The 23,944-nt window shown below is 42.7% G+C and overlaps 1 protein-coding gene across 1 annotated transcript in view; it reads right to left on the bottom strand.

Annotated features, from left to right (window-relative positions):
* Positions 1-14,833, bottom strand: part of plxna3 (plexin A3) — a 137,153-nt gene extending 122,320 nt beyond the window's left edge. The window contains exon 1 of the mRNA XM_026154649.2: positions 14,546-14,833. The gene's annotated coding sequence lies outside the window, so the exon portion shown is untranslated. The remainder of the gene's footprint in view (positions 1-14,545) is intronic.
* Between the last annotated feature and the right edge of the window lie 9,111 nt (positions 14,834-23,944).

Genomic DNA, 23,944 nt, shown 5'->3' with positions numbered 1-23,944 from the left:
GCAATTAAGGGAAGGTTCGGGGTCACCTGATACAGCCCTGCATACAGGAACCGTTTGACACAGCTTGAGATTAAAAAACAAAATCCACAATTATGTCCCACAATAAGCGGCTAATGAGCGTAATAATTAGCCAACAAAGACGTCCTGCTGTAATCTTTGTTGCTGCAAATGTTCGTGCCATCCGCTCTCACAGTCCGGATCAGATACGAGCTGAAACATGCACGGATGGATTTGACAAAAATACCGTTTTCAACCAAGAAGGAGAAATCTACTTTTCCCAATTACTATTTTTTAATGTAACTGGAAAAAAATGTTGAAAAATATTGTTCGAATTACAGAATCCAGTGAAGGTTTTCTAGCCACGGTTGATTATTATAGTTGTTTTTTCCCCTTTAAAAGCAGGATGCACTTGGTTCTGTCTGCTGAAGCCAGGAGAGCGACAGGTAATCTGGGAAAATTGTGGGCTTCAAGGAAGGTCACCTTAAAGAGGAGATTTAAAAAGAAAAAAAAGAAGAGCTAAAACTGAAAACATAAAGACTCGTTTCAAAGGATGAACTGCAGGGCTGCATCAAGGCCGACGCTGAACGGAGAATGATGTAAATCTACTCCAGTGGAGTCCGAGAATAAAAAACACGGAGCTGGAAATGAGCAGAATAAATGTACTTTAAGTCCAGTGTTAAATAAAGAAGAAAGAAACTAATGCAAGTACACACAAACGAGCAGTCTGAGGCTTGAGCTTTGAGCTCACAGGCTTTACATGCTCACCTCTTTATTTAAACACTGCCAGCTCTTAAGACGAGCATTCGCTGCTGTAACAGCATCATTTCAAACCAAAATACACAAACACAAGAGCGAGGAAGAAAAGGAAAGTGAAAATGGAGAAAGCGCTGGATCTGTTTCTCTGCAGCTTCTGCATGCTTCTTCTGTCCGTTTTCTGATTTCAAAACATCCTCATTTAAAGGTGCTGTAACTTAGCAACTAATGCATTTTCAAAAGTGGGCAGTTTATGCGTTTAAGTGTCTCGTTTTGCAGCGAGAGGAGGAAGAAGAATGCTTTTACGCGTTCCAGCCCTTCTCTGCAGAGCGCACGGGGAGCGAGGTTTAAAATAGGACTGCAACTTAAACCCGACTGCCAGCTGCTCCAACGGCGAGCTCGGTAACCAGGTGCAGATTAGAAAATCAGCCCAACAGATAAATATGAGTACAGTTGTGATGTTATCGCAGCTTTCTTGCTGATAAAACCTGTTCTTCATGTCTCATATACCCAAGAATAACCCTTTCACTCGTGCACAGAGGAGCCATCGTGTCTGCCGCTTTCACGAGTGTAACACACCTAAACTCGAACCTTTGTTCACATCCGACTTTACAGGAATTACAATTTGTCACAAGAAGATCTGCGGATCACAACACGCGGCGAATCTGAACATCAGAGGCCCACTCAGCCCTCCGCAGCTTATCTCGACGTGTTGCGAACACCGGACCTAAATATTTGTCAGGATAACATCAGTGTTGGAGCTCAGGGACACTTTAGCTCACTTTTAATGGCTTAAAAGAACTAAAACAGAGACGACAAGCGCCAAGGAGTTCGTGTTCAAGTCTAAACAGACGATAAGAGAAGAAACTGATGAAATAAAAGCCTTTACTTTACAGTCCTATGAAGCATTTGTATCTGGGTTTATACGTTTCCGAGAAATCGATCTGAAAAGTCCTGGAAAAACATCACAGGAGTGGAAACTCTGTGATTTGTGCTCAATCAGGAGGCAAAACAGTGTTATGCTCCTTTAATGGCCTGAAAGAGCTGTAATGTTGACTGTTGGACACCACCCTGAATGCACACACACACACACACACACACACACACACACACACACACACACACACAGTGTCCCTGTTGGTTCATAAAACATTTCTAAGACTCGGCAGCTGCAGAGCGATGCCCCCCCTCCACACACGGGATGTGAAATCACTCGTGCGCACACACACTTGTATTTAACCTTGGACTCCAATGATTCAAAGATTCACAGGAATGCACAGAAACATGCAGGATGTTGCAGCAGTTCAGTGAAAGTTCGAACACAATGCAGGAATTTGACTCTCACTTCTAATTCACACCATCCTTCACAGACAGGTGTAGCGATGACAACAACTGCAGAACCATTAATTTGATAAGCAGCAACACGTCTGACGGAGGGAAGAATCTAAATGTGAACATTTTTAGTTGATTTTGAACCACCACGTGCAAAACATCTGACTGGGAGCAGCTTCGTTTTTCAGAAATGTAACGATCCAAACGCACTGCTGGTGCAGTAAAAAGCACGGTGTGGACTGGCCTCCCCAGAGCCCTGACCTCAAAACTATCGAAGCAGCGCGGGATCCTTCGAGAAACCTGAAGAACTGAACACTGAAACAGTTACAAGAAAGACTGGCTTTAGAGAGTTCAGGGTGACAACAAGAGGAACGGCAGCTGTCTTCTTCTGGGTTTTGTTTTTGTTCCTTTAAAATTTTTGTACATTTTTTTAACCTGAATCAGCTTCCAAGAGTTCAAAGAGCCTCTTTCACAACTGTGTGAAACTTATCAAAACTGGAAATGAACACATGAGATGTTGAAATCATAATGTGGAACATTTTTACACGAGAACTGCTCAAAACACTTTAATTTCTCACTTTCACTTCTGCTTGTTTTGAGTGTTTCACTCTGTTTTAAATGCATCAGTGTGAGATGGTTTGGAGAGTAGAAGCAGTCGGACAAATGCAGCTGAAGCTAAATGTGAAAGAGAAACACGAAAAGGTCATTAGGACTTAAGTAAAGAACATGAGTAAATGTACATACGGCTACAAACACACACACACACACACGGACAGAAAGTCACATGTATGTCTTTGACCCTGGCCTCTCTAAGGCCAAATCACACATGACCGCACACATCCAGCTGCTAGAGGTCAGGAGGCATCGAGGGAGGAAACCAATAGCCTCAGCTGATTGTTTCCTGCCTGTTCCTCAGCTCATCCTGAGAGTGTGCGTTTGTACTTGTGTGCCTAGCTTTGTGAGGACCCTTGTCCATTTTAGTCCTGTCATCAGGGCACGAGTGGAAAGTGGGCACTATTTAAATGGTTTCAGAGTTTAGGGAAGGATCGGGTTCAGGTTGAATGTTTGCGGGTCTGGGAACACGGGGTTCTAACAAGGACACCAGTATGTGTTTTAGACCGGTGAAGCCATCACATCGGATAAGAGGCTGCCTATGAATCGTGCCTTGTTGTGTCAGATCTGATAGCAGTGAAATGAAGTGAAGTGAAACCCTCCTGATGGTGAAAGACCAGATGTGACAAACACAAATACTCCAAATATTCCAATGTTTGGCAATCGGATTTAGCCCGGTGTGGACAACGGCTCCTTTATTCAGACACAGTTTAGATTTACAATTCATTGATTAGAACAGGGTGTGTACTTCTTATATAAACTAAATTCCTCGCGAGCAGATTAGAGACCGACACGTATTTTAACACCGTTCAGCTGCAGGTTCGCTTCTTTTTATCAAGACAAATAAATGTTCTTCTCAGCTGTTGAAAAGCTGACACGACACAAAGAGGCCGAGCACAAGTTTATACTACAAGCCTTCAAAACGGAGCATGAGATCATGAATAGCTCATGAAGTTATTGTACAAACCATCAAACTTGTGCAGAGCTCACTGACAGGGTCACTTTGCACTATTTGCAGACTAATTAGATAAAATCTATCCCTGTTGTTCCAGTTAGGCTGTGGAATTGAGCGACTTTGGTCAATAAAAACTATGATAAAAATGTTTATGAACATTTTCAAACAGCAACAACTATAAAACTAAATGATGACTAACAATTCAAGTAATTTGTGTTTAATGCGTCTGCAGCGTTTGTGAAATCACAGCCTGCAGCTTCCTCCTCGTCCTCAGCACATTTGTCTGAACTGCTGCACAAAAAGAAGCTCTTAGCATCCGTCTCTAATGAAGCTGGTGGCTCTAGGAGGAAACTGATGAACTAACTACACTCATCTACACATTACCACAAAATATTAGACAATCAGCATTAAAAACAGGCGCAGGCAGCAGCGTGGATGGCCGGTGGCTCGTCGTCAGGTGACGTTAACGTTTCTGTCGTAAATCTTTCACGTTGCCATCCGAAGGAGTGAGACGGTTCCAGAAACAAGTGAACTGCTCTGTTTAAATCGTGGCTGCGTTCACGTCCGTGTTCAAACAGACAGGAAAGAGGATTTCAGTGAGCAAGCTGCTGCTCTTCAGCGGAGAGGTGCTAAACGCTATGTGAGGAAAAGTGAATCGACTCCAGGAGCCAAAGTCAACACTGAGCCGGCCCTGAGGCTGTAAAACCTTGGACTAAACTAACTAACTGATTATAAAGCATTTAAAATACACCTGCTGCATGAAAAGCTGCCAGTGTATCAGGACTGATAATCTAACAAATTCATGAATAATGCATCAGACTTTTACGACTTCATAAGTATTTTTTTTCCTTCGACACTTTAAAAAGGCTCCGTGTGTTTTATTCTTCGACTCTGCTGCAGCAGTTCTAAGCAGCCTTTCTTCATCCTACACCGCTCTGCTGCTCCTGAATCCATCCTCTGTCTGCAACAAGCCATTTCAGCTTCTCTACCTTTCAGTCGCCCTCCCCAAACAACACCGCTACTTCAAGAACTGCCATTCTGTGGACTTCCTGTTCCACAGGAGGCACTCCAGCATGAATGGGACCCTATACAGCATTTATTTTGGTTTAAGGCATGAAGCAAGCCACAAAGAAATCCTATAGGCACTTCAACGAGTTCCCTATTTACACACACGGAAGCTTCTGTTGTGCGTTTGCTTCTGACTTCTTGTTATCCTTTGTGGGAGTGAGTTTAAAATCCATCCACCTCTTTTCCACTTCAGAGTTATGACTGTGCCGTCACAAGGCGAGAGGCAGGGCACATCCTGATAGGCTGCCAGTCTGCCACAAGGCTGAGACAGAATAAAAGACAACCATTCACTCTCAGTTTCACACCTACAACCAATTTAGAATCACCAAATAACCTGATGCGTACGTCTTTGGACTGTGGGAGGAAGCTGGAGTTCATGCATACACGGGGGGAACGTACCCACTGCACACAGAAAGGCCCCAGCAGGCCACTGGATTCAAACCCACGGTATTGTAGCTGTGAGGGGGCGGGACTAAAAGTGCACCGTCATGCCCTCACTGTTAAAAATCCTTGATGGACTTAATTATATGTGTTAACATACATATTTGTGAAAACTAAAATTTTTTATTTAGTTTTCGTCAAGAAAAAGGTGTAAAAATACATTTTAGCAATTTAACACCAGCTTCAGTACGATGAGATTAGCAGCTCTGCCGTCCCTTTAAGCCAACCTTCACCTAAACAGAAGGTTTGAACAGCAGGTGGGCGGGGCCACTGTGCTGAGATGACGATGATAAGGAAATCCTCTATCTATGACATCATATATTCCCAAGAATAGAAAAAAGCTCTTGGTAACAGCAGTAAGAACATTCTGGGATTAGGCGTACGTACACTGATCTCATTTATTTGAGACTCTGGTCATGCTTAGTATGAGCATCCACGACTGGAACATAAGAGGCCGACTAACTTTGATATGTTTATCTCATTAGGACGGGTACTGGGGAGGATCTGAAACTGAGGTTTCAGATAGAATCAGTTTGAAGTACACGCTGGTGCACAGAAAGATGACGTCATCGCAGCAGCAGGACCGGCTGGTCTGGCTGTAAAACGTCTTCACAGACAGAGTCAGAGGTGAAACGCTGCCGGCAGAAATATCATATCAGGGTCCGTCTCGCTCTGCTGACTCAGCGTTCTCTCAGCGCTGACTCTGCCAATGACTCAATGTGACAGAGTGCGAGTTTTTAGACTCAAATTGTACATTAACAAACAATGGCGTGTGTTACAGGGAGACAAAGCGCTCTGGATTAATTTGCACACGTCTGCCCGCTCTGACGTCTAACACACACAAAAACACGCCGCTGCAGGTGACACTGTGACCTGATTTCGACAAAAGGATAATTAAGAACGCACAAGAGGTCAAATACACACACACAGACACACTCATATCAAATCAATGCTCCATAATAAGACACACTGATGGATTTCCAATAGCAGGATAACAACAGCCCTTCACCTGAAGGACTACAGCTGCGCGTCAAGTAACGATCCAAATATTTACGCTTTTTTAATGAAGTGCCGACTCGGCGTCCGTCTTCATTCCACTCCACGGCTATGGCAGCACTCAAACACTGGACAACAAATCACTGCAGATTGCAGCCAGTAACTGGGAGCTCAACCAAACAGACAGACGCAAATGTTTCCACAAAGAACGTGAGACGACCGATGCAAAACACGACTCGCCGCAAACGCGTTCAAAGGCAGCCGTGCGGATGTTCACTCTGTCTGTGACGTCCTTTCAAACAGATTTAATCATGACTAAATACTGCGTGAACGAGCCAGACCGAAAGCAGTCCTCCTGCGGAGGCAGACAGCTGTGACCTCTGACCTCTTCACTTGAACAGTGATTTTAGGCCAGCAGCCAGAATCAACATCACTAAGATGGCAAGTTATTTCTTCAGTTAATCAATTAAATGTTTTGCCTTAAAAATGTTAGAATAACAGAAATTATGCAGTTTATCCACGAAACGAGTCAAACCAGCCCCTCAGACTGAGACTTTTACCAGTTTACTATGTTTGCAGCGAATCGCCACCTCTGATTAATTTATCAGTAGATGACTTGGTCACTGCTTAGTTCACTGTTGTAGCAATCCTCCATGGACTCCAGCTCCACCCTTTCTACTGCAGCTGATGGGAGAAGTCCTCCTTCCGCTCCTTCCGCTGTGAGCTGGAGCTCCACTCCAAGGAGAACCCTCAGCAGGTGGAGAACTGTGCAAGCAGGACAAAGACCATGATCAGTGGCTGCAGTCCAAAAGGGTGGAGTTGGAGTCCTTCGAACCACGGGATAAGAGTCTCTGTGAAGACCCAGCTTTATGCTTTATGACTTTGTAAATAAAATATTTGCAGAAGATAAAGTCATGAGTAGTTTACTTAAATAATCCCTTTAGGAAGTAACTGCATTTGCTTTTTAGGAATGATTTTCAGATGTTCAAGTTGTCATTCAATCATAAATTTTTTGAAGGATGCATCTTTCCAGGTAAGATGCAAAACCATAACTCTGCCAATAACACACCTAGAAGCTGTTTGACAGTCATAAAACATTAAAAACTGAAAACATCTGTCCAGTAAAGCATGACTGGCATGATGAGATTAGATGCCAGTCAAGAGTGGTAGCGCCGTGTTTGAAAATAGTGTAAAACCTTCCAAATGTAACTAACGGTGTAATCACTATGTGAAGAAACGATGACATCTGTGTGTGGTGATGAAGCGCTATCAGCTAAAGCTGAACTTGGGCCTGGCTGTACTTTTGTGTAATACCGGTTTCTACCATAAGGTGGCACAGGTCAGCCCAGCAAGTCATTAACAGCACTTTCTTACTTATAACTGGAGCTAGGTGTGGGCAATATAAACGATATACGATAGAAACTATATAAATTTGGCCAGCGATAGAGATTTTGACTATACCACTCTATCGCGACAGTGCATGTTGATGATGTCATTAAGCTGCACCTGTTTCGCAGCGGCTAAAACCATTATCATCTGCAAATTATTCCGGGCGACAGTCATAGCAAAGAGATGAAGCACTTTTGAAATATGGGGAAAGCCAAAAACTGTGCTTCCTCCACTTCCGTAACATTCTCTCGCAGCTGCTCTATTCCCATGTTGTTGCAGTATATTAATAACTAACCTCGTATTGTGGATGAATGCTCTCAGTTGTTCTCCTGACTGAAGTTTGGCCCGTGTACAGCATCCTGCTATGTGATTGCATTTGTCCCTGACCACCAGAATCCCTCATGTTAACTTTTATTGAGTGGAAAAAAGTTAGCTTCATCCTCCAGCTTCACTGTGCTAATGTTATGCTAACATAGCTGTGGCGCTAGCAATCACGTAGCACAACATTATATACCAGGTAGTCCAACTTCAGTAACCCTACAAATGCCACTGCTGTTTAGTTTTTGGTCTTCATTTATATTGGAAGTGGTAGCAGAGCTGTACGTTTGAATTAGTTTCAAAAATCTCTCAGTCAGAACATGGTATGTCATGTTTAGGTGGAAACTAGCGAGCTAACTTCCTGTTAACTTCTAACTCCGTTAAATTTAATAACTTCTGTTTTCATGGATGCCTGGATGTTAAACTTAATTGTTACACCTGATAAAGCAGCAACGCTGATCATTTTATTAAAGATGAAAGAATTTAGACCGTTTTAACTCTCAGTGTTCGTTTGACTTTGGGACCTGAAGTGGACGGAGTTTTGGACCCAGATTACTCCGCGAAGCTCCTCACTATGGCAGCCGTAATGCTCTGACAATCCATCGAGCAGTGCGGCTTAACAAAGTTGTACTAAAACATTTTTTAACAGATTTCTGCCCAAATCAGTTCGCGGTCAGTAAGCACAACCAGAATTCATACATAAGGGCACACTCTCGATTTTTCAGAAAATTAAAGGATTTTAAGTGTGCTTATAGTGTGGGAAATACGTTATACAGAAGAAAAGAATATATCGCGATATATATCGTTACCGCACATGCTTCAAATTATATCGCGATATGACTTTTAGGCCATATCGCCCAGCCCTAACTGGAGCCCCCAAAAGACAAACCTGATGAGGAAATTAGAGTAAAAAAATAATAAAGAAACGTTAAAAAGATCAGCGTACGTCTGAAAACACCGCCCCCTGGTGTTGGACGTTTTTGTCTAAACCTGACTGAGAGGAATTACAAAAACAAACCTTTAAATAAATGAACAAAAATTATCTCCAGTGCAAACTGATCCGGGTACAGCTGGCATGTTACAGCATGGAACAACATGTAATCATTTCAGAGCAGTTAGGGCAGCAGACCTCCTCGTGAGTGAACATCGAAACCTTATGTTTTGCATTAAAATATTATCTCAGTGGAAAAAAATGAACATGATGTTAACTAAACAGATAAAAATTGCAACAAGTCCAACATATCATCTCCTATTGCATTCCTGAGACGCCAACTTGAAAATGAAACCTGCTATGGACTTTCAAAAGCGCACACACATTTGTACTGCACTCTGTGCGTGTCTTATAGGCTCCAGGGTTGGTAGTTCAACTCCCCCTGGAGCTGAACTGTATCCCAAAGCGAAGGTAGATTAGCTCCAGAGGTGCCTGCTGACTGGACACACACACACACAAATGGAAAAAGTGATGCCGAGATAAAGCAGCAGGCAGGAAAGTGAAGCTCGGTCTGGAAACATGTTGCAGCTTCACAGCAGGAAAACTGCAACTTTACGAGATGTATTACAATCACAAAGAGGACGTTACAGTAACAGAGAGGCCGAGCGAAATGTGAAAAGCACGTTTCCTCCAGAGGATCTGGAGTCGTTTGGCATTCGTGCAGCTGCATCCAGCTGTGCTCCATCTACACGCACCTGTAAGGAACATTAAAGTTTTACTTCCAATGTTTCTGCTTCCGCATTTTGTGTGAATGATTCAGGAAAAACAAACATTTGGTGCCTTTCGGACATTTTATACCATTACCATCCCAAAACTATGACTCAGCTCACAGTACTGGGCTGTATTATTAAGAGCAGAGTGGCATTTAGAGTGATTTTTACTAAATGAATACACAATTAAGTCTTTTTGCACAAAACATGCCACAACAATTAGTTGTTGGCTTGTTTTTTGTTAAGCTTCATGTTGATACTGGACCATCACCTTAAACACTAGGATGTTGTCCCATGTTTTCTCATTTTACACCAAATAACTCAGCTAAAAAAAAGTTTTATTTGTCACACAGAACCTGCTTTAAGCACAATAAAAGCTGATTTTAGTGACGAGCTAAAGAATCTAATCAAATAATTTGAGCTGTTCCAGCCCAGTGTTTATTTTAAAAAGTGTTTCATCTCAAAAAGGCTGAGAACAAGAATTAATGAGCTGCAATAGCGAGTTATAACAGTCTGATTTACTCCGTGGTGTCTTTGCCTCGTTTTAAAGTCATTTGTTTTGCTCCAAAGAGGCATGTTTCCCGCCCCTCTGTGAGTGAAAGCAGCTGCAGGAATCATTAAAATCCCCACCTGCCTCGACATGAACGTCTTTCACAAGTAGACGTAGACGTTTGTCCAGCGCTGCAGTGAGTCACCGTTTGATAGAGAGCAAGAGTTTGGAGTTATTTGGATGGCGAGTAAAACTACAGGCTGCATATAGATTAAAAAAAAATGGAGGACATCTGTAAAATGGCGCTAAACATAAAGTGGAGCTGAGGCTGATGGGAATGTCATTAGTTCTGCTGAACTAAGTGAAGTGCGATAGGCACATGGATCTGATCCACGTTTATGTTTTAGAACTTCTTTGCGTGTTCCTGCGGTTTGCACGGTCATATCTACTCTCTGAGCTAAGCTGTGCGTTCTTCTTTTACCTTTGCAGCTTCCTCCTCGCTTCTAGATTCATCATTGCTGCTTCTGGCCACAGTAACATGCTAACAAGTGCTTTAACTTAGTGATTACTCCAGTACTTAAAATTCATCATCAGTTCTTATTGAGGTCCTTCGTTGGGTTGGGCAGCTGTGAGCATTTGCTGAATAGAGCGTGATGATGGAGATCAGCTGAGTGATGTTTCTCAGAGGACCATTTTTGAAAACAACTGAAAAATACTTTACAGAAACTACTCAGACAGTGAGATTGAGATCGGAGCAGCAGCAAGATAGCCAGCCAGTTTAATTCCTGTCTTTTTAACCTCCCCTCCATTCTAAAAGCCCAGTTTCTTCTGATTGGTCAACTTCCAAAAGCCAGCTGAGGGGCTGCACCCGTTCTTCATGAGCATGTAACGAAAAATCAACGAGTACGATGTTCAGAGCAGTCGGGAATCCGCTTTTCTGTCACTGCTAGTCTATAGACTATATGCACGTTAGCATATGCTACTTCCGGCGCGGAAACTCCTGTGGGGAGCTTTGTTTCCGGTGTCCTATTCGCGCCTTGTTTATGGCCCAAAACAAGTTAAGCAAATGAATGAATCAAGCGGTGATTTACATTTCTATAGATGTCTCGGGCATTTGCCCAATATATCTGTAAATGATGTTCATCGACTTGTCGATATTTTTTCCCCGCGCCTCAGAGCAAAAGAGAAACTGGATTCAAATGTTATATTTCTCAGCGGTCCCTCGTTTATCACGGGTGTTAGGTTCTAAAAATAACCAGCGAGAGGTGAAATCAAGTAGCCAATTTTATTTTTTGATGGTGCAAAACGTTTCATGGACATCGTGGACATACAGTACTGCACTTCAGAGTCACACTGCGAGCGATCGATGCAGCGATTCTATGCTGTACAGAAGAGACGTAACGGAGGAGATCGTCTGCAACGATCAGGGCGCAGGACACAATGTGACGTAAAAATAAGCATGCAAACTTGAGCTAAAAAATCTGTGAAACAGCGAGGTGAAAGGTGAACCGCGTTATAGCGAGGGACCGCTGTAATTTTGAAGGTAAGTCACAACATACCTTCGTAAATACTAATGTATAGAAACCGTTACCAGCAGTCATTCATTTTTTTGTGTGGCTTTTTTCACGGTTTGTTAACATGCTGTGTGTGTGTGTACTGGACTAGCTGATCTCGACATAACGGGGAAACATTTGACTATTCTTCACCTGTAGTTTGAATGCTGAACATTTGCCTGTTTAGATCATAAGACCAGTCACTACACAGAGATGTGCTTCTGAGTGTGGACGATGTGTCTTCTGCATGCAGTGATGCAGTTCTGCTTGTGTTGAGTGATGTAAACAACTGATCGATCTAAACGCTTTAAACGTCAAAATTGATCATTAGATTTTTTTATGACACAGCAGCGGTGAGTGTTCCCACCTTCTGCTCTTTGTAACTTAATGCGATCTTTCCGTTTTTGAGTATATCTTCGCAGTAGCGATTGACTGCAAAGTAAAGCTACGGGAAATGTACAACCCCACATCCGGTCTCAAACCAGGAAGTTAGCATTTTCTCGTGCACAGGGTCTATTTTCCAGCATTGGCTCAATGAGCTCATCTGCAAAAAGCAATCCAATCCTGATTACTGCCACCTGCTGGACTGGAGGGGAACATATTGCTGCAAAGCCACTGGCAACACAGCTGTTTCACACAATGTAGACAAACAGTGTGAAGTGAAACAGTTCCATTCCTTAAAATTCCAAATAGTGTGAATGGAAAAGCAGATAAATGTGACCCGTGTACACAATCAGATGAAATATTGAAATCAAATATATTTTTTTAACTCACAAAAATTGGTTCTGATACCAAACATCTCATCTTGGTCAGGTTCTAGACCAAAGTGCCAGATTCCAAATCATAGAAAAAGTCAATGCAGATCTCCATTGGAAAACATATTAAGTCTAGAGTAATGAAGGAATAATGAGGGACCAGCAGACTGAAGCCCTGGCAGGACTAATACACTAATTTGAGTCAAACTGCAAATGGAACCGTGACTTTTGTTAAACTTAAAATGTCAAATCTGTTACCAAAACAACCGGAGATTCATTTCTTTTCCAATCACCTTAAAAATTTATGGACTAGTTGTTACAGCTCTGACCAGATTTATGGAAAATCTTCAACTCTGGGACACGCTGCGGTCATCATCACCTTCTTGGCTTTTATTCATCTGCTGTTTGGACTTTAAAGCTGTTTTTTTCTCGTTACTTTTTATATTTGATTCAAACTTAACTTTTTTATACGATTCATTTGAGATCTCCATTTGATTTTCTGTGCGCTGCCGTTATCTGATCCATGTCTCTCTGGAAAAGTTTCTGAAGCTCACTCTTTGCAGATAATGCGTTTATCTGGGATATTGGTTAATCAACTGGTTGTTGTCCTGGTGAAATGGGGAACATGTTAGAAAAAACACACCATAAAACTGAAGAAACTCCTGAGACGACTTCTTGAACGACGGTTCAAACAGAAGCTCTTTGTGTTTGTTTGCTTAAAATGATCAATCGATGCGATTAACTGATGATCAAAGCGCTCAATCCACCGTCATCTCTGATCAGCTTTTGCACTTTTCTTCACGTAGGTTTGGAGTCATTATTTAATCTCAAATTTGTCTCCTTTATTATTGATCTGAATCTGACCCGTGCCATCGATCAGATTATTGATCACAGGATCAGTGTTTAGCTGAACATCTGTTTGGTAAGGACACATGTGGGGGAGACTTGCTGCTACTCCTGGCACCATTCAATCAGTCATTATCATACAGCCCATCACATCACTTATTGATCGTGTGATTATTGATGTGCAGGTTGATTTCTCTTCTTCTTCTTCTGCAGCAAATTTATGTTTTAATCCGTTTTTAATAACTCATTCTTTTTGTTATCGACTCATTTTTTCGCTATTTGGGGCCGTTTGGTCCTGAAAACCTGATTTGGACTGTTTGTTGTTAAACTGATCACATCATTGATCGACTTGTAAACACATCAGCAATCCTTTACCGGGACTGTGATCCAAACGTTACTTGAGGATCAGCGCGGTCTGTTCGGTCGGGATTCTGATTGATAACCTTCAGCCTGGTGGGACTTGAGTGTGTCAGGAAGAACATCGATCACAATGAGATCATCACGATCGCGGCTCTGAAATAAATCCCGACCCTGAACTCGCCGAACCGGGATCAGAAATGTGCCGGTCTCGGTTCCGTGAGCAGAGCTGGGGGCTGATCCAGAAGATCGAGGCTGCTCTTCGGCACATGGGCAGTCGGATGAAGGCGGATTCAGAAAAACACAAATCCGAATTTGGTGCGTGGATCTCGGCAGCAGCCGGCGGTTCGTCCGCAGAGTTCGGGGCGACCATCGGACGCGTTTCCGGGGTTTCGGCTGCGGTTTTGAACGTTTTTCTGCCGCCTTCCCCCCCTTTGTTCTTCCTTAATGGATCGGCGTCTGGAGCTGTGCTACCTCCCAGACCCCCTCCTCCTCCTCAGCCTCCCCCACCACTCTCCCCTTCACCACACACAGAAAAACACACACTTGCAGCTCAAAATCGCCTCTTTTACGCACCGAACTCCGCACTTTAAAATGGAGGAAAAACGCAGAGGGAAGCGGTCCGCTTGGTGCCGTAACACAGGCCGAACCCCGAGGGCGAAAGCAGCCCCTACCTGTGGTATCAACCAACCCCCAAGTCCCACTCCTTCATCCCCACTCGCAGCATTGAGAAGGAGGAAATTTCCACGCGTAAAAAATAAAGAAAGGGGGGAGAAGCAGGCAGCAGGAGCAGCTGATGAGCGGTGATGCGGAGGGCAAGCGAGGCGTTTTCCCCCTGAAACATCCACACACTCATACACCCCTCTCCACAACCGCCACCACCCCGATACCCCCATATCTGCCGCCCGGACCCGGAGAACATCACCGGCCTCTCCACCTCCAAACACCACCTACTCCCTCCGGAACCCCTCAGACCTACCTGCACAGGGACGCGCAGAAAAGTCCGATCAGTTATTTAAATCCACACAGTCCCACGCGCTTCTGCTGCCTTTCTTCTTCTTCTCCTCACATAAAACCTGAGTGAGGTAAGCTCAGCTGGAGGCAGCAAGAGGAGCCCGCACAGGTCACCACAAAATCCTGCGGGTTTTTAAAAAGTGAGGAATAATCCAGAGAGCAGAGATCACAGAGCGCAGGAGCGCGGCGAGGTCTCCCATTCACACACAGCCTGCCTCGGCTTGGCTCGGCTCGGTCTGCCCCTACTCCACCACAGACAGCCCCCCAGCTGGAGCGTACCACTCTGCGCTGAGCTGGGAGGGGATACGGCCATTTAGAAGCGGTCATTTAAACCAATTATCAATAGATTAATCTGCTTATCAAAGGCTCGGTGCTCCTCTGAGGACGTTAGCTAACGCGGAGAGGAAACGAGCATCGTTGAGAGGAATGGGACAGTGAGCGCGCTGTCTTTTTAATTGAAAACCAGCTGTTGTACCCCCTCCGAAAAGCCTCTCATGGTTCAGTCCAACTCCTTAATCTGCTGTTTTTCTCCTCCCAAAACCAGATGTGGAGAGAGAAACTGAGAGAGAGACATATAAGTGCTGTGTGTGTGAGAGAGCCCTATAGAGAGGTGCGGTGGAAATGTATAGCCTGCAAATGTATAAGAGAGAGAAAGAGGGGGTGAGGAGATGCATATCAAAATAAAAGGGGGATGGGGGAGTGAAGAGAGATGGTGTAAAGGCACATGGAGACGAGAGGGATAAAGAAACACAAATGAGAAACTGAGACGTGTGAATGAGGGAGGGAAGAAGCAGAGCAGTGAGAAGAAACCGAAGCAGAGCGATCTGATGGAGAGAGAGACACACAAACTGAGCAACACATTCAGGAGATTTCATTGTGCCTGATGATAAAATTGCTGCTGCGTCTCCCAACAGGTGTTGAGTCATCGAGAGATACTGAAAAATAACAATAAAAAAGTTTAACCCTGTAAAGCCCGGCACAGCAGATCACCTGCCTCCAGCTCACGTCTGCCACACCAACCTCTGCCTGTCCTCCTTCACCACCAGGAATCGTCTCTGTGGTCTTCCTTTTCCTTCCTGCCTTCAACGAACTTTGTCCAGCACATCGGTCTTCCCTCCTCACACATGTCCAACCTGTCTTTGTCTGACCTGTCCCTCAGATTCTTTCTTTTCTAATTCTGTTCTCCCAACCAGGTCTCACTACGCTTTCACTCTTGTGTCAAAATCACCCCTGACACTCATCTCCACCCTGCCTGCTTTCTCACCCCCCCAGCTTTGGATGGGCACTCCCGGATATGTAAACACATGTATCTGTGTTGCTTCTGCTCTTCTCTTCAGTTCATGCCTCCACATCTCCAGCCTCTCCTCCACCTGCTCCATATTCTCACCACAGATCACAGAGTCATCTGCAAACACGATCGTCCACAGAGACTCCTTCCTGATATCATCTGTCATCCTGTCCATCACCACCCCAAACAAGAAGGGGCTCAAAGCCCATCCCTGATGTAATCCCACCCCCACCTTGAGCCCATGTGCCACTCCTACCTCTCACAGCTCACCACAGTCTCCCTGTCCTCATACACGTCCTGATTTCCTCACGCAACACCACACTTCCTCTCTTGGTACCAATATCATATCTTTCTCTCAATCCACAAAGACACAGTAAAGCTCCTTCTGACCAGCTCTACACTCCATCAACACACCCTCAAAGCAAACATCACATCTGTAGAGCTTTTTCTCAGCATGAAGTCACACTGCTGCTCGTGGATCGTCACCCTCAAGCCAGTTTCCTCCCGAGGCCGGATAAATAAGGAAGGTAGAGTCAGGAAGGGTGTAAAATCTTTGGCAAATCAAAAAAAACACTCGCGAGAAAAGAAATAAGATGGTATTTTAAGCTCTTAGTGTGATTTCTTTTTCTCTATCACACATGATCATGAAGCCTCTGAGCACAGGTGTGAAAAGGACCCCCCAGAGTCTCACAGAGGAGACAGAATTAAATCAAGAGCGTTAATTAAAGTCTCTGTTTAGCTGTTTTAAGTTGCTTCTGCTGATTTCTGTCTCTTTATAGATATTTTAAGTCTTTTAAAGTAAGCTACTTTCAGCTGCTGCCTTACCACAGGCGTCGCCACAGCTGGCAGCGCCTGAGCGTTACGCTGCATGGCCTTCATGCATGCAACAGGAATCAAACCAGCAGCTTTTCTTATAAACGTGCTTTTAGTTGTTTTAAGTCTCTCTGTCGTAATTTCAGGGGTCTTTCTAATTTGTGTCTCCCATTTCTTGATGCTTTCGTGTCTTTTGTAGTTAAGTCTCTTTTTAGTTGCTTTATGTCTTTATGATGTCATCTTAAGACTCTGTCATCATTTAAAGGCTCTTTGTAATGTTTTCAATCATTTTGTGGTTCTAAATCTTCTGTTTTGTAACCGTTTTCATGTCTGTTAATTTTTTAACTGTCATCATTTTTTAATCTTTTACATGTTTTTTTATTTTGTCTGTTTATTTTTAATTTGCTTTATAGTTGTTTTCTGTCTCTTTGCTGTCATTTTAAGACATTTTGTAATCTTTTACATCATTGTGTAGTTTTAGATGTCCGTTTATATATTTCATAGCTTTGTCGGTTTTTTATGTCTCTTCTCATCATTTTAAAATTGTTTTTCTGGTCTTTTAGAGTTTTAAAACTATTCATATATATTTTAAGTTGCTTTGTAACGTTTTATTCCTCCTGGTAAGTGTTGGTAAGACTCGTCTGTCTTTTGGAGGCTTTTTGTGATGTTTAAATCCTTTTTGCAGTTGTGTGTCATTTTTACTTGTTTCAAGTTGCCTTGAGTTGTTTTCTGTGTCTTTGCTCTTATCTTTTATAATTTTTTAATGTGTCTCTGTAATCTTTTACATCATTTTGTGTCTTAAAATCCTTTTTAAATATTCTAAATTGCTTTGTAATTCTTTTATATTCCTTTATGTATTTTTTTACCGCTTTCTTTTTCATTTATTTGTGGTCACTTTATGTCTAATGTATATCCATATGTACTTGTATAGAGTTATACTGACTTTGTCTTGCACATCCGTGTACAATAACACAGACGTGTCTACTTTTGTAACGAGTAAAAGTCTTTTTATTTGACATAAATGTGCAAAGATATTTAAAATACAGTTGTGGTAAAAACGTTGCTCAGTTTAGAATAATATGGATTATTACTGAATGTACGTACAGACCCACTCATATGTTTATCACCATTAGTAAAGGGTAACTAAAGCAGTCAGACACACTTTTTCGCACACACTTGGACGTCACAGGTATAATTAAGACAAAATGTAGATGCTTGTGTAAAATTTTAAGCACATTTCATCGCTGCCTCTTGAAATGCAGCTGAAGGAGAATCTAACAACAACAGAAAAACACACTCCCTGTAATAAAGCAGAAGTGCGTGATTACAGATTAGTCACATCCTGACTGACTGATGAGTCAGTCGACAACCAGACAATAGGTGTGTTTCCACTGCGGGACTTTTCCTCGAGAAACAGAAACCTTTTGAGGAACTTGGTTCCACCATAAGACAAAAAGAAGAAGGTCCGTACATATTTGGACATTAATGCTTTTCTTTTTTTTAAACTTTTAATTTAGTCACAGTTATCTGATGTATGTGGGGTTTAAGTGCAGGCTTGCAGCTTTAACTTCAGGGCTTGAACAAAACTATCGGACACCCACTGAGGATTATAGTAGCTTCCAGTAGCTTCCAGTAGCTAACAGGATCTTCTGATATGAAATTTTCATTGTGTTGAGATTTCTTTGTCTGATGTCTGGACGGCACCGACATCCCCACAGATGGTGCTTCCTCCTTTGTGGTGCTTTTATTGCAGCTCTCTCCTGTTTTTGTTGTTGTTTTCTACTTTTAGTTTTGTCTTCACTGAATGAAAAACAGTTTGATTGGCTGGAGATCCGGTAAATCTCTTTGTCATTGGTCAATATTTTAATTTTACCTTTTCCTTTACCTACAAAAACTCGACAGTACTTTGGGGTCATTAGTGTGGAGTGCAGTCAGCTTGGCTGCATTTGGCTGAATGTGAGCAGAACATAACTCTGAGCACTTCTGAATTCATTCTGGACACATTAAAAAACAGAATCAGTAATCAACAGTAAAGCGAGGCCGAGTAGACGCCGCATGTTCTCACGCATCGCCCTGCCTCATGTATGTTTCAGGTTATCAGCTGTTGTTGGTTCAGAGAAGCCTGAGCGGCTGATCTGGGCATCTTAGCTTTTTAAAGGTGAGATGTAAGCACCACAGATTTATTTAATTATTTGTGTCATGACGCTTTTCTTTTTCTTTTTCTTTTTTAACTGAACCTAGGAAGTAAACCCAGACGGCTTTAGGCAGATTTATGGAGTTTATTTACAACAAGCGATGTAAATATGAGTGAGCCGGGTGGCCAGGAACAAAAGAGAGTGCCGGACGTCCGAGCAGGTTTGATGTCCAAAGACAGACGATGATCATGGTACTTGCAAGAGGGCGGGCAGAGTCTACAGGTGAAAGGAAAGTTTGTGGTGCTGGATGAAGGGCTGGACTTGACCGGTGACTGGAAACTCCTCCACAGGTAAGAATTTTCTGGCTACAAAGCTCCCCAGAGTGGAGGTAACGATCAAGCAGAGATCCATCACCATAGCGGGATCATAGCAGCCTCTGAATGAGACCTGCCCAAAGGCAGAGCCTGAAATGATCCCTCCCAGAGCCACCCAGAGGGAGAGGAGGGAAAGAACCGGCCAGCCTGGCCCAAACATGAAAATGTAGTTATTTAACTTTTTGTTTTATTTTGTCAGTAGTTTTCACCTTTGTACTTTATTAGGTGGAGACTTTCCTTCATAAAAGACATGGACAAAGATCTGTCTACTTCCTGGAGAGGGCTCTTCACATAATTCTGAAGAAAAGACCTTGTGATTGTCTTCAGGGTCATTCTTCCAGGACTCCTTTATCGTGCCGAGCACACCACAGTGTTCTTTTCTCTGATTAGTCATCTCTCTGATGGTTTCTGTTCACTTCACAGTCTAAGGATGACCTCGCCGCTGCTCTGCGCTCTTCTGTGGACGTTCTGGGTTTGACACAACTGGACGACTGTCTATGAAAAATGATGAATGGACTGTTACTTATATAGCATCTTCCTACTCAGCTGAGCACCCAAAGCGCTTCTCATTCACCCAATCTCTCACACACACACACACACACACACACACACACACACACACACACACACACACACACTCAGACTGGATGCTTCAGGGGTTCAATATCTCGCCCAAAGATACAAACTTCGGGGATCAACCCCCTGACTTTCCACTTGGTAGACGACTCGCTCCACTTGAGCCACAGCCGCCCTCCTAAAAGCAGACACACATTTAAACCCCTCATTGATTACAGTTTTTTACAGACGCTAGGACACATTTCCCAATACTTAGGTCACTTTTGCAAAACTCTTCACACAATCCTCCTAACTGACCGTCAGCTTGGCAAAGCAGTTCATTTCACATTCAAAATGCACTACAACTACCAAAACACTTCATTCAGGTCTCAAATGAACACATTCCTCCAGAACACTAGCAAAGGTTGACAGCCGACAAACACACTTTGTCACCCACAAAACAATGACCTAAAAAACACTAACAACATGTAGCATTACACAGTGTTTTCCTGTGTAAAACAAGGACACATCTCTGTTTATAATTTCAATGTATGTTACTGGAATGAATCAGACATCATGCAGAATTCGTTAATATTTGTTTATGTATTTTTATTTTTTTGCACTAAGTAATCCCAAAATACAAGAATTTGTATACACACCATCCACTGATACACATACAATAGTAATGCTAATCTACTCGGTCTTCTCCATTTGGCCACAGGTTCTCATCCACATCACATCTTATGTCATCTAGGGCAACACACCTAGGAAAGAATCTTCTGGCTGCCAGAATTGAAGGAGTTGAAAAATTGAAGGAGTAACACCTGTGTAGATGTTCATCCACAATGAGAATCAGCTGTGGCTGGTTAAACTGCATTTTTAGATTTAAAATATGTTTCAATAAAATATTGCTGTTGCATTTTGCTGTCTTTTCAAGTTTTGCATTGTGTTATTGTTTTGGCCATGAGTTTAACAGTTTTGAAAACAGTATGTAAGCACATGCAAAATGTCCTGTACGTACAAAGATTTTTGGCAGTTGTTGTGTCTGAGTGAGAAGATGATTCATGAAATTTGAGAGATGTAGTCATTGAATGCATTTTGTGCCAAAACAATGATAACTGGTCCTCAGTTTAGCCCACATAGACTTCTGTTGTGCTCACTGTGTGAGGAGTTTTGCAAACGTGACCTAAGTATTGAGACATGTGTCCTAGCGTCTGTAAAAAACTGTAATGGTTATTATAATGACATATAATCAAGTTAAGCATCAAAACAGTAAAAACAATAATTTTTCTATCAGACACTAAAATCAACCATCTAAAGTCAGCTATCAGAAGCTAATAGAAGCTAACTCCAGCTGAGGCTACGCGATCTGTGTCATTCAGGGCGTCGTGAGGATGATTTAGGGCAAATAAAACTGAAATAAAAGCAGCAGAAATGAGTGAAGTCGGAGAGAGTTGGATGTGGTCTGTTAGCAGCAGACTCAGTGTTTCCACACCGAGCATGCTGAGCCTAAAATAACGAGAGGGGGGACTCGGGCTGGTCCGGGTTCAGGTTTAGGCTGGGGTTACTTCTGGGTCTGCAGCACAGGGTTGGCCCTGTAATCAGCTGACAGCTCTGGTTTCGCCTTCGATCTCTCTGTAATTTTCTTAATTGAAGCCACTTGAGGGGTCGAGCGCTCAGTTCATCCTCTTTTTTTCCCTTCTATGTTGCCTGCATCCTGCTTCCTCTGTCCTTTCCTTTATTTGGTCTCCTATTTGGTTTCCTTTCAATATTTCTTTCTCTTTATTTTTCTTCTGTCCCCTGACTTGGTTTCATTTTCTTTCTTTTCCTATTATTTTGATTCTTAAGTGCATTCCTTTCCTATCATTCACTTTCTCCTTTCTATGTTTCTTCAGTCTTGCTTTGTTTACTTTTCTGCTCTTCCTTTCCTTTCCTTTCCTTTCCTTTCCTTTCCTTTCAATAGTAACTCGGGGTGAGAAAGAGGAGGAGAGTATAAGGGTCAAAATAAAGTGATGATAAATGTTTTTGTTTTGTCATTTTTGTTTGTTTTCTAATTTAAAAATGAAAATAAAGCTTGGGGGAAAAAGTGACGATAAATGTTTAAATTAATGCTCATTTCCTTTTTTTATGTCAGTTGAACCAAAACTTTGTGAATTAAAAAAAAAGAAGATAAACTCTCGTCTCCTGCATTTGTCTTTTTATTTCTCCACCAGGCTTGTTTTCGTTCTCTCGATCATTTTCTTCTCCCCCTCCCCCGTCCGACCCCCATCTCCCCCAAAACTCCCATTCTTCAGTGTAAATTGATGCTGATCACCCGTTAATCTTTTTAAGTTGCCGTGAAACAGCCAGCAGCATGCATGACAATGGTCCTCTCTGTGAGTCTATGTGCGTAAATGACAATGGCTCTGTGTGTGTGTGTGTGTGTGTGTGTGTGTGTGCGCGCGCGCACATTGTGGTTTCAGGGCCTACTGTATGCTTCCTTTTTTACATCGCTGCTACTATTACTGCACATCTGGACCCTGCATGTGTGCGTGTACTCAAATTACTTGTGTTGTGGGAACTCTCCTCCATTACAGGGACTCAGCCCCGCTGTGTAAATTAGATTTATGCATGTAAACACAGTTTTTGGTTAGAATAAATCTTTGGAAAAAGAATCAAAGTTAACATAATGTCTTCTCAAGTCTATCAGCCATGTTGTGAGGGCAAAATCCAGATTACACATCGCATTGTGGGGACTTGATTTCCTTTAAGAAAATAAACAAAGTTATTTATTCATTTTTGGTGTGAAGACTGAAGGAGTAAGTCGTCAGGAAATGAATGGAAAACGGCGTAAAGTCCTCTGAAGTGATGGAAAACACGTGTTTGTGTGTGTGTGTGTGTGTGTGTGTGTGTGTGTGTGTGTGTGTGTGTAGCTGTTAGTTTAATCCTGAGTGGAGTTTACGAGGTTGAAGCCGCAGAGCAGAACAAATTCTCTGTGTCTCTGTCTTTATTTATTTTTACTTCTCTTGAGGTTTGCCTGATATCCAACACATCTGCTTGTTTGTTTGTGCGTGTGTGTGTTTGTGTGTGTGTGTAATCCAGAACCCAAACACACTTAGAACAGGGAGCACAGTTTGCAGCTCTAAGCTTGACGTGCGCCCTGCCCTCGTAGATTTGTTTCTGGCGGCGTCTGTTTTCAGTTTAGGAGCTGTAAAAACCTCTGACTCTGACCTGCCCATGAGCAAACAGCAGAATGACACAGTTAGAGATGAGCTCGTGAGCAACCAGTGAATCATTCACCAGCTACTTTCCCTCAGGCACTGGTGGAGGCCAAAAACTGAGCTAAAACATCAGGACTCCTTTACTAGGACTCATCAGCCTAACCAGATCATCCATTGCCCATAAGCACTGCAGTAGCATTACATGTTTGTTAAATCAATCAATCAATACACGAGTAGGGATGGATATTGATACGATTTTTACGATTCTGATTCCATTTTCGATTCTGTTTTCGATTCTTATTTTTAAAAAGGAGAACACTAAGGTCGATTAGCTCAGAACTTTGTTTTATATCTTCTCTTTGAACAAGGTAGAAATTTAGGAGTAACATGGCCTTACAAACCCAACAGTGAGATCTTTAGAGATCCAGCCTACGGCTCTTCCATGGGGCGTCACAGGGTCCCCAGGAAAAAAAATTGTAAATGTAAAATAATAAAATAAAATATTCTTCTGTAGCAATAACAAAGTATAACATAAATTATTCTGTAGCAATTACACAAGAATATCCAGTAATGTCCCTGCCTACAATTAAACACTTACTGAAAATCGGGGCATCTGCTGCGGCAAATGGGTGCAAGCCTTTGACCACAAACTGAGTCACTGCTCGGTGACATTCGTCTATCCTGGCCTGAAAGGAGACGCTACTGGTAGATACTGGTAGAGCGTCTGAGCCGCCATGTTTCCTGCCAGGTAAATGACGCGCCGCAACGTGGTGACGTCATTCGGGGCGACTGGAATCGATAAATCAGAATCAGAATCAGAATCAGAAATACTTTATTAATCCCGAAAGAAATTAGGGTTACAGCAGGCAGCACGCTAATGGCGAATGCACACTTACAAAGGAACCTTCTGACCAACTTTACACAAACATCACATTGGGGAGACATGTCAGAGACGTAGGCTGATAGGAAAAAAACAACGAAAATACATAACATTAGGTA

This window comes from Astatotilapia calliptera, chromosome 20 (genome assembly GCF_964374335.1).
Source record: "Astatotilapia calliptera chromosome 20, fAstCal68.1, whole genome shotgun sequence".
Taxonomy (NCBI): Eukaryota; Metazoa; Chordata; class Actinopteri; order Cichliformes; family Cichlidae; genus Astatotilapia; species Astatotilapia calliptera.
The sequence above is the reverse complement of the archived record's forward strand: the minus strand, read 5'-3'. Positions and strand labels throughout refer to the sequence as shown.